This window comes from Lissotriton vulgaris, chromosome 7 (genome assembly GCF_964263255.1).
Source record: "Lissotriton vulgaris chromosome 7, aLisVul1.2, whole genome shotgun sequence".
In the NCBI taxonomy this organism is placed as follows: Eukaryota; Metazoa; Chordata; class Amphibia; order Caudata; family Salamandridae; genus Lissotriton; species Lissotriton vulgaris.
Window position 1 is genome coordinate 1467467696 of NC_141695.1, and position 9983 is coordinate 1467477678.

Genomic DNA, 9983 nt, shown 5'->3' on the forward strand with positions numbered 1-9983 from the left:
AAAGTGATTGGACTCGAGGGTGCATATTATCAAGGGGGTTTATCTCCGCTTTTTTGGCTTTAAAAGCCAAGAAAGCGGAGATAAAATTATCTCCCTATTACCTAGCTGTCGCTAACACCAGTTAGCGACAGCTAGTAGGAGATAGCGACCATCTTGGGCCCCACTTTGCATGTCAGTGATCTTTATCACTAATGACATGCAAAGTGGGCGTGCCAAGATGTTAGCGACTGGAAACAGTCGCTAACATCGCTATCTCCTATTACCAACTTTTGGAGATATTCGCGCTAAGCGCGAATATCTCCAAAAGCTAACACCTGCCCTGAGCAGTTCTTAGCCATGTTATCCAATGGGAGGTGGATAACATGGCTAAGAGCATTAGCTCGCTAATGCATGAATATCGCTGACTTTACAGCGATATTCATGCATTGCGGCCGATTTTTATCGCATTTGCGATAAACCTTGGTAATACCAAGGTTTATCTGCGATAAAAATCGCCGCAGCTCAGCGATAATTTTTTCACGCTAACCAAGCAATAGCGATAATTATCGCTATTGCTTGGTAATATGCCCCGAGGTACCGTCACACAAGCATGGTGAAAGGTTATCATGCCACCAGGCTTGGACTGGAAATGCCACTAAGAAGTGCCTTAGTGAAAAATTCAGTTGGATGATGCTAAAAAAAACTTTGAATTTAGTGAGAAAAGATGGTTTACCAGCTAATGATGTTTGGGCATTGATCATTCACTAACCCGCCTGTCAAAGCATGAAATGTTACAGTGCTCAGAAAACACAACACCACGGCTACGACTGATTATCATTCCACAGATTACATGCTTGGTACTCTGGTTTCTAATGAAGACTAACAATTGTCCCATTGGCAGCAGCTGTTTGACTTAAGGCCAATCTGAGGCCCCCTGCTGCAATTCGATACACTGATGTTAGGGTAACTAATTACAGTGAGAGTTACTTTACACTTCGGCAGGCCATGAAGCACAGATTAATATGTGAAAAGTAATGTGGAGAGCTCATTAGCAAGATTTTAGGAATTTCTAAAATGGTTTTCAAAAATGCCGACATTTGCTAACAGCTAACAAATGCAAACAGCATGAGCTAATTAAAGATATTGAAAGTGACTTTTAAATTTAGAGTGACTTTTAGAGTAATCATAACTCCTTTCCTTTTATGCAACAAAACTCTTGTTTCGAGTAGATCAAATAGGTGTCACTATTACCCAAATTAATGGTACTCAATTTAAAGATCGACAGAAGGTTGAAGAGCTGAGTCAGGCATGCCAGAATGTGAGTTTAGGAACTGCCGATAACCATATTTTACAGGTGACCACATGTAGCAGCCGTAAGTATTAAACTCCCCAAACTATATTCCCTGTCAGCTGTCTGATGTGTTTGGACTCCTAGCTATATCATTTTTTATTTTTTTTGCAGAGTTTTATATAGCGCGAACTTGACCCGAATCGGGTATCAGAGCGCTTTACATAGCACCAGTTACGTCACATGAGGACACATATTCATTTTTGTTAGGCACGGGGAGATTGTGGGGCATATTATCAAGGGGGTTTATCTCTGCTTTTTTGTCTTTAAAAGCCAAGAAAACAGAGATAAAATTATCTCCCTATTACCTAGCTGTCGCTAACACCAGTTAGCGACAGCTAATAGGAGATAGCGACCATCTTGGGCCCCGCTTTGCATGTCAGTGATATTTATCACTAATGACATGCAAAGTGGGCGTGCCAAGATGTTAGCGACTGGAAACAGTCGCTAACATCGCTATCTCTTATTACCAACTTTTGGAGATATTCGCGCTAAGCGCGAATATCTCCAAAAGCTAACACCTGCCCCTGAGCAGTTCTTAGCCATGTTATTCAATGGTAGGTGAATAACATGGCTAAGAGCATTAGCTCGGTAATGCATGAATATCGCTGACTTTTCAGAGATATTCATGCATTTCGGCCGATTTTTATCGCTTAGGAGATAAACCTTGATAATAGCAAGGTTCCTAAGCGACAAAAATCGCCGCTGCTCGGCGATAAAAATATCCCCGCTAAACCAACATAGCGATATTTATCGCTGGTTGTTGGTAATATGCCCCTAAGTGATTTGCCCAGGATCACAGGATGTTTGGCATTGTTACCGAGACTAATAATCCATATTTGTAAAGCGCGAACATATCACTCCTTAAGGTTTCCAGGCACTGGGGGCCGTAGAGTGCGCTATTGCCCAGAGTCACAAGATGCAGAGCTGAGCTGCCTCCGGCGCCGGGGATCGAACCATGAGCTCCGCACTCCGGAGTAAGCCACTCTGGCCACTGCACCACACCTCTCCCCTATCTATCCCCTCGACCCAACACTTTATGTGAGAACCAGTTACATTACACAAGGTGACCTTAATTTCCTTTCCTGAACTACAAATTCATCCTAATGAGTCTTCAGATTCTCCTTCCACTGGTCTCATTATATTCCTCCCAGGTGAGCCTCTCAATTGTCGTCCTCCATTTTGATGTCCAATTTTTCCTCCGCCAAGACATCCATTTTGCCTCCTGCACCTAGACCTCTATTTTCTCCTCTCCTTGGAGCTTTGATTCACCCCCCTCTTATAGGTATGATTCTTCCGCCAGGAATGCTTCTCAGACTTTCTACATATTTGATTATTCCTCCATATTGATTCTCTTTCTACCCAAAACCCGGATTCTTTCTCCACACATACACCTTTGGGGGGTCCAAGCAGTGGTGGGTTTTCTGAAGGATCCAAGGGCTAATGCGGAGCCTCTAGTGGGCACCTTCCCCAGGATGCTTATAGTCCCTAGACTGTCTTCATGAGGTAGTGGGGTGCAGAGGAGTTGGAGGCAAGCCTAGACACAACAATGTCTTGAAGAAGTAATTGGAAAAGCACTCGTTAAGGTGACCATCCCTGGTGACTGCCAAGGTGGATAGCAGTATCTGCTCAGTTGTCCACAGGTTGGCTCTGCCTGATACTTCCCTTCATCCAACTACTAACCATAGCTTTCCCAGCTAGAAACCCATAACTTTTGTTGGAATTTTATTGGATATAGATGAGACGCAGAAGGGGAAATCCATCAATCAGACTCACATGTTCCTGCTTCGCCTCACAGCTTATTGTACGTTACCCCCATGAAAGACACCAGGCAATCGAGGGTTATCACTAGAATGGTTAGAGGTTACTGCTGCGCCGAAGTACGACATGGAGATGTCACTGAAATACTTCAGTGTGTGAGAGCCACAAGTGCAAGAATGAATATGGACTGATTCTTGTTTCCTTATTGACTGTTAAGTTTTTTTAATGATTGACTGTCCTTTCTGCAGAGATCTGTTGTGTATCATACGTAGTTTAGCTAAACTTCAACAGTATCCAGAGAGATGGTTTTTGAGCCCACTCTGTGTCAGGAATTCCATTCCTTTGTGAATGAAGAACAGAGTATGGAACGAGTGTAGCCAAGTGTGAGTCTTCTTTGGTGTAGCGTATTCATACGTAACTTGGGTTTCTAAATCACAGTAACCAGGGACACGCACACAAATATGTGACGAGTTAAGCTGTGCATTGTTATGATTATGGCAGCAAAGTACTCACATGAAAGTTACTGGTGAACACTTCTCCAGTGTAAAGGAGGTCGTGGTGCAAAGGGTAGCACCATGCTTATAATACCACATAAGGGAGTGGGTGGCTACCAAAGGGAAACTAGGGCTACATGAATGTTAGAAGATTTATCACAGGGAAGTCTAGTGTTTCATAGATCTGACTAGTATGCTCTTGTCTCTTCTAGGCCAAAACTTGCTGTTCCCTAGGATGTCATACTTGTCCTCACAAGAAGACCCACACTGACTAGTTGGGAGTTTCTGACTTATGTATTGATGTCATGACTCAAGAGCAGTGAGGACCAATGGAAGTAATCTATTTAGACCAGGATTGCGAGGGTTGGCTCGATGGCACATTTTCTGGACAACCAATGTCTATGTAAAAGAGTACCATTTAGAATAATTATATGTAGATTTATTTTATGTGGGATATCCTGAAAATCTGCTATGATTCTTGCCTTCTTGAGCGTACTTTCATGAGCGATTAAATGAAAAGGGGTAACCCTGTGTCCCTCAGAACCTGGGTAGGTACGTAAATTGAGCAAAAGTGGTTCTGTCGGGTTTGGAGAACAACAACGTTATTAACACAGCTATAAAAGCGGTCTTAGATTTAGAACATCTGACACAAAAACAACAAGCTTAATGAGTAAAGCATGTAAGAATCAATTGTATCAACGTACTTAGTAAATAAGACATGAGTGAAACAGAATTGCATTAGTCAAATATTTTATCCCAGAATTACTTCATTCATTGGTACATACAGTATCTTAATACGGACTGTCAATAACAATACAAAATGAGAAAAGTGACACAAATGCAAGGAATTCAAGTAGTGAGCATTATGTACAGTGCAAACATATACATATGTACAAGTGGTGAAGTAAAAAATAGGCCAGAAACTTGTTACACAAACAAGAAATTCTATCTATCAAAGTATAGAGCCTTGTCGATGCTGGACCTAATATAAAGCGTCGACGTTTCGACCCTGTGGTGCCCCAGTTGGAGGTCACAGCGGGTCTTTCTCAAGACAGGCGGAGGGGATGAAAGTCCTACTGAAGGTCGGTTAATTAGCCAGGACGGGATGAGGGGGGCGCAATGGCCTGAAATCTTATGGGGTTTGAGAAAATCCGTGAGACATCCAGGAGGGCAAACGTCCCATCCTAGACCTACTCCGATCCTAGACCTACTCCTAGACCTACTCCTAACTCATTAAAAATTGTTTTTAAATATAGCGCGATGCACAAATGAAAAAATAACTAATGATAAGCAGTTATAGCATCGATTTGCGGTTTACGATGTTTTGTTGACATTTGGGAGGCAGAGAGTATTTTTAACTTTGCCTCTATTTGCCGTCTCGAAGTCTGTCATTTGTGCCTGTTACTGATTAGGTCATGTGACAGGAACTACTGAAAAGCAATTCGGAGAGATCGGGTAGTTAAACCGGCGTTTGGAACGGCATTGTTGTTTGCCGTTTCCAGCTTCGTCTGCCAGCACGCTGGACGCTTTTGCTTGAGCGCCGATAGGTAAGGAACTGGTGGGGCTTTGCTTTGGCAAACGCTATCAATTTCGAATTAGTCACTGACAGCGTGTCGTGTTTGCTTATATTTTTTCCAGGGAGTGCACGCTGGTAAAATCTCGTGTCACCTTTGGTTCCCTGATCCTGGTATTGCCAATCAGCAAGTAAGCTACACCATTATAGAATCGTTATAAAAGATTTTGGTATCCATAAAAAAAGCGATTTTTTCAGTGAAGGTGAGGGAGTAAGATACGGATTCTCTTTCTTCTTCTTTCTTTCAGTGGATATTTAAATACAAGCTTTGATAGAGTGTGTGTGAACGACCACACTGATACCGCGTGCGTGGCTCGATAACTCTATATTGATGTAAGTACAATAGGGAATAGGAAGAGCTGCTTAGACAATGCACCCTTAGCAGTCCATAATGGCGTTTTCTATATGTCCACAGATTTATGTAAGCACATGTTGCCAGTTACGAAGCTTCTAAACAACGCAGAATACAAGTGTTGCAGCCCTCTAATTACTAGCAAGACATACTAGGAGGTGAGCGTTCCTGTGGCGATTGAAAACTTTAATTCCTTGCCACCGTTTTGTTAGTTTTAGGAGTCGCAGGTGCAATAGAGATATTTTGATACCTGTTGCTCTTAGGCTGATGTGTGGATTACTAATATAACCGTTCACCATGCCATAAGCTGAGCATAGATATTTAATGGGGCCAGTATCAATAGAACCCGAATACCTTTAGAAAATATTGCAGTGTGATAAGAACTACCACCCCCCCATAGTCAACGGGGTTTGTTGATACTAAAATAAGTTGTTTATCTACTTTATATAGGAGAACACTATTTTAATTTTGAAGAGATATTTCGCTGGACGAATATCTATTGAGACTGAGAAGGAGGCAGAGTACCCCTGATCTTTTACTGAGTGACATAGAATAATTGAGGTAGGTGATGTATCAAGTTCTCTTTGAAGCTGCCTCTCTTGTCCAAAATAAACCTAAAAGGTGTAATTTGGCTATACTGTTTTAAATAAGTGTAAAGCTATGGACTCAATGTTGAAGGTTCAGTGACTGGAGCACTATGCAGGGTACCTAAAAAGAGATGACCAACATGTAGAGATCTTATGAGACATTGTGATGACGAGGAATAGACTCATGTGACCAAAATCAATGAATGTATTGTCTATGATTTGGTTGTTTTATATATATGAGATAGTACTTACTGTTATGTTGTAATAGAATGTATTGTTTGTCTAGTGTAATATGGAAGCAATGTAAATGATATTGTATGTGCCCAGGGTTGTAGAGAACTGTATACATTATGTTTTTTTTTTTTAAAAAGATAGAATTAAATGTAACTAAGATTGGTTTTGTTTGAATTTCAGAACCATTGGGAAACATTTATTGTAATTGTCCTGATGACGGTGGTTAAACATTAAACAACCGCCGAAACGCGTCGATGCACAAGGAGTAATATGAGAAAGACAAATTAAGGAAAATGCTGAGTTTTTGTTGGAATTTAGTCCTTCACTTGTACCTCCTTTTTTATAGGAATGTTGGATTTATATCTTTTATAGTGTTCCGTCTTGTATATGTTTCCCATTTTTAACAAAATATAGTGTATGCTAATAAACTGTGCAGATTTACTTTTATTATAGTGTTTTCACTGCTTTTTTTTAGATATATTTTATATTGCTTCCTTGTTTTGATTAGATATTGGTGAGTCCATATGTGTATGTTTGTAAGAATCTGTTTTTCTACGGTAATTCGCCCAAAGGGAATTATATTTTGACTTGTGTCTATTTTGTACTTCACCACTTGTACATATGTATATGTTTGCACTGTATATAATGCTCACTACTTGAATTCCTTGCATTTGTGTCACTTTTCTCATTTTGTATTGTTATTGACAGTCCGTATTAAGATACTGTATGTACCAATGAATGAAGTAATTCTAGGATAAAATATTTGACTAATGCAATTCTGTTCCGCTCATGTCTTATTTACTAAGTACGTTGAAACAATTGATTCCTACATGCTTTACTCATTAAGCTTGTTGTTTTTGTGTCAGAGGCTCTAAATCTAAGACCGCATTTATAGCTGTGTTAATAACGTTGTTGTTCTCCAAACCCGACAGAACCACTTTTGTACTTTCGTGAGCGGCCGCTCGTACTGTGAAGTGGTGAGGAGGGGGAACACAAAAATAGACAATCAAAAAATAAATACAATTCCACTTACCTGCTCTAACGGCTACCGCCTTCCTGCCGGTACTCACGTCCTTGTCAGGTACCTGGTGCACAATGCACAGGCTCCCAGCTCCCAGCTCCCAATCCCAGCGCTGCTCACAATGGATTGGTCTGAGCGCCTCAGTTCGTTGCTCAGAAATAGACTGGGAGCCAGTGTTGGTTTTTCCACCCAGCTGCACAATACAGCTAGGTGGAGAAAGGCTAAGTGCGCATCACAGTTTGGCCAGCCTTCTGGGGCAGCCAAACCAACATGCACATTTAGCAGTGCCCACCATTCCCCCGTCTGCCCTGGTGCTGCAGCTGCGGCGTCACTGTGGCTGTCCCGGCTCCTCCCTCGGCTGGCAGGCAGACTGCAGTACGCAAAATACAATTATAATAAAAATGTTTTATTATAATTGTATTTATGTCCTTGCCTCGGCTGGCTTTCAGCAGCTGGGGCGACGCTCCTCCGCCATAACGGAGGAGCCGCAACTGCGTACTTCAAGCATACCTATTTTATGCAGATCTAGAACTGAAGAGTGCAAGGTATGATTTAGGGGAAAACACCCCTTACCTATTGGTCATTCAAACACTTGTAGTTTGCAACGTCTGCTTAAATTCAGTACTGCAAACGCCTAATGGAAGAGAAAACAAGCATTGGCAAATTGAATAGGTCCTTTTACTGGGTGTCAGCTTTCTGCCTTTCCCAATGCTTGTTTTTTAAATGTTTTTAAGAATCTTTATCAAAAAAGATTGCAGATGCAACTGGAATGATATTTTAAAGTTATTGTAATGAATTTTTACAGAAACATTCAGACATGGCCATCAGTGCTTGCGCATGCATGTATACAGCGGGCATCTTTGATGTTCTTGTAATAATGTTGCACAAAAACGTTTGAAGGTCGCTGTTATTGTGTGTGCATGTGTGCACATGCAAAGACAGCCACACTGGAATGATATGAGAGCCCATTTAAATGGATGTGTGTACCCACCCAAGAGCTCCCATCTTGGAAAAGGTTTTAAACTGTTCACACAGAAGGTAGCTTCAAAAAGAGTGCATATGAGGTGAGACACGCTGTAAGCCACTGATGAGTGCCCAGTAGCAATGTCTGGATAGATGCTAAGCCCTTGCAAGGGTTAGTATTAAAAAAACATATTATGCAAATATACACAAGGGGAAAAAACTCAGAATGGCTCATGCATCCCTGCCACTAAAGGAGACCACCTTCTGTGTGAGTGAGGACATGGTACTCCAGTAGAATGCTGTCACTGACACAAAAAAAGAACCAGGGGCTGAAGTGGATGGACCCACTGCCACATGCTGAATGTTTTGGTGCGTAGAATCAAAATGTGAATGACATTGTAAATCAAAAGATCTTAGCTAATGTAGACCTACATGCCAGGACTGGACCGTCTGTCTAGACCTAAATAGAGAATATCTACATTATCTGTTCCAAAGTAGGGAAGCCTACAAAGTGCATTTTCCCTTGGCACTTAGATAATTACCTGACTTAACTGTACTTGCACTATTGATCTCAGAAAGATAAAAGGGCTTAATCTACCCTGCCAGGTTTTAAATCTGTTTTCAGAAACCTCTAACATAAGTCCTAATTCAACTCAGCTGTTTTACAGCTGCCGTAACATTTTCCTTAGGTAATCTGGGAAGTGCTGAGGGAGTGCATGAGCAGGGACGACTTTTGTGATGGTGGCATCTAGTGTGACAATCTTTTTTTGGTGCTCCTCCATTCTTAATCTGAGCCAGTGCATTCTGGTGCTCGGCACTGACACTTATTTGTCAAGACCGGAACTTAAGACAGCTGCCAAATCGGTCAAACACAAGGAGATGAAAGACGGAGCACTGAAACTTTTCAGACACTCACCCCCAGTCACAGATCTGGGTTGAATCCTTCATCGATCTTTAGCTCACTTTGCCACTCCAGTTCAGACCCAACTATATGCAAAACAATTTTGACCCTGTGCCTCGTGGGAACAGTCCAGCCCAAACTGCCAAGCCAAGTCTTCCCTGGACCGGAAACAAGCATCCTGGGGCGGGTTTTGGGGTATCACCCCTCATCAGACAGGCTAGCTTGACTCCAGTGGCAAAGTGAGCAAAGGTCCGACGTCTGGGCATACCATGCCAACTTAGGGCAAACAAAGTAAACACAAGGATATGATGGACGGAGCACTGAAACTTTTCAGACACTCACCCCAGTTACAGATCTGGATTGAATCCATCATTGTTCTTTAGCTCACTTTGCCACCCCAGTTCACGCCCAGCTATATGTAAATCAGTCTTGACCCTGTGCCTCATGGGAACAGTCCAGCCCGAACTTCCAAGCTGGGTCTTCCCTGGACCATAAGCAAGCATCCTGGTGTCGGGGTAACACCCCTCATCAGCCAGGATAGCTTGAATCCAGTGGCAAAATTAGCAAAGGACCCACGTCCTGGCATACCCTGCCAACTTAGGGTGAACAAAGCAAGCACAAGGAGACGATGGACAGAGCACTGAAACTTTTCAGACACTCACACCCAGTCACAGATCTGGGTTGAATCCATCATTGTTCTTTATCTCACTTTGCCACCCCAGTTCAGACCCAGCTATATGAAAATCAGTTTTGACCCTGTGCCTCATGGG

At 42.1% G+C, this 9983-nt stretch overlaps 1 long non-coding RNA gene across 1 annotated transcript; it reads left to right on the forward strand.

Annotated features, from left to right (window-relative positions):
- Positions 1-5235: 5235 nt before the first annotated feature.
- On the forward strand, positions 5236-5594 carry LOC147705823 (uncharacterized). The gene is made up of 3 exons (XR_015297326.1): positions 5236-5286; positions 5404-5488; positions 5571-5594. It is a non-coding gene; the product is annotated as an uncharacterized LOC147705823 (long non-coding RNA).
- The last annotated feature ends 4389 nt before the right edge of the window (positions 5595-9983 follow it).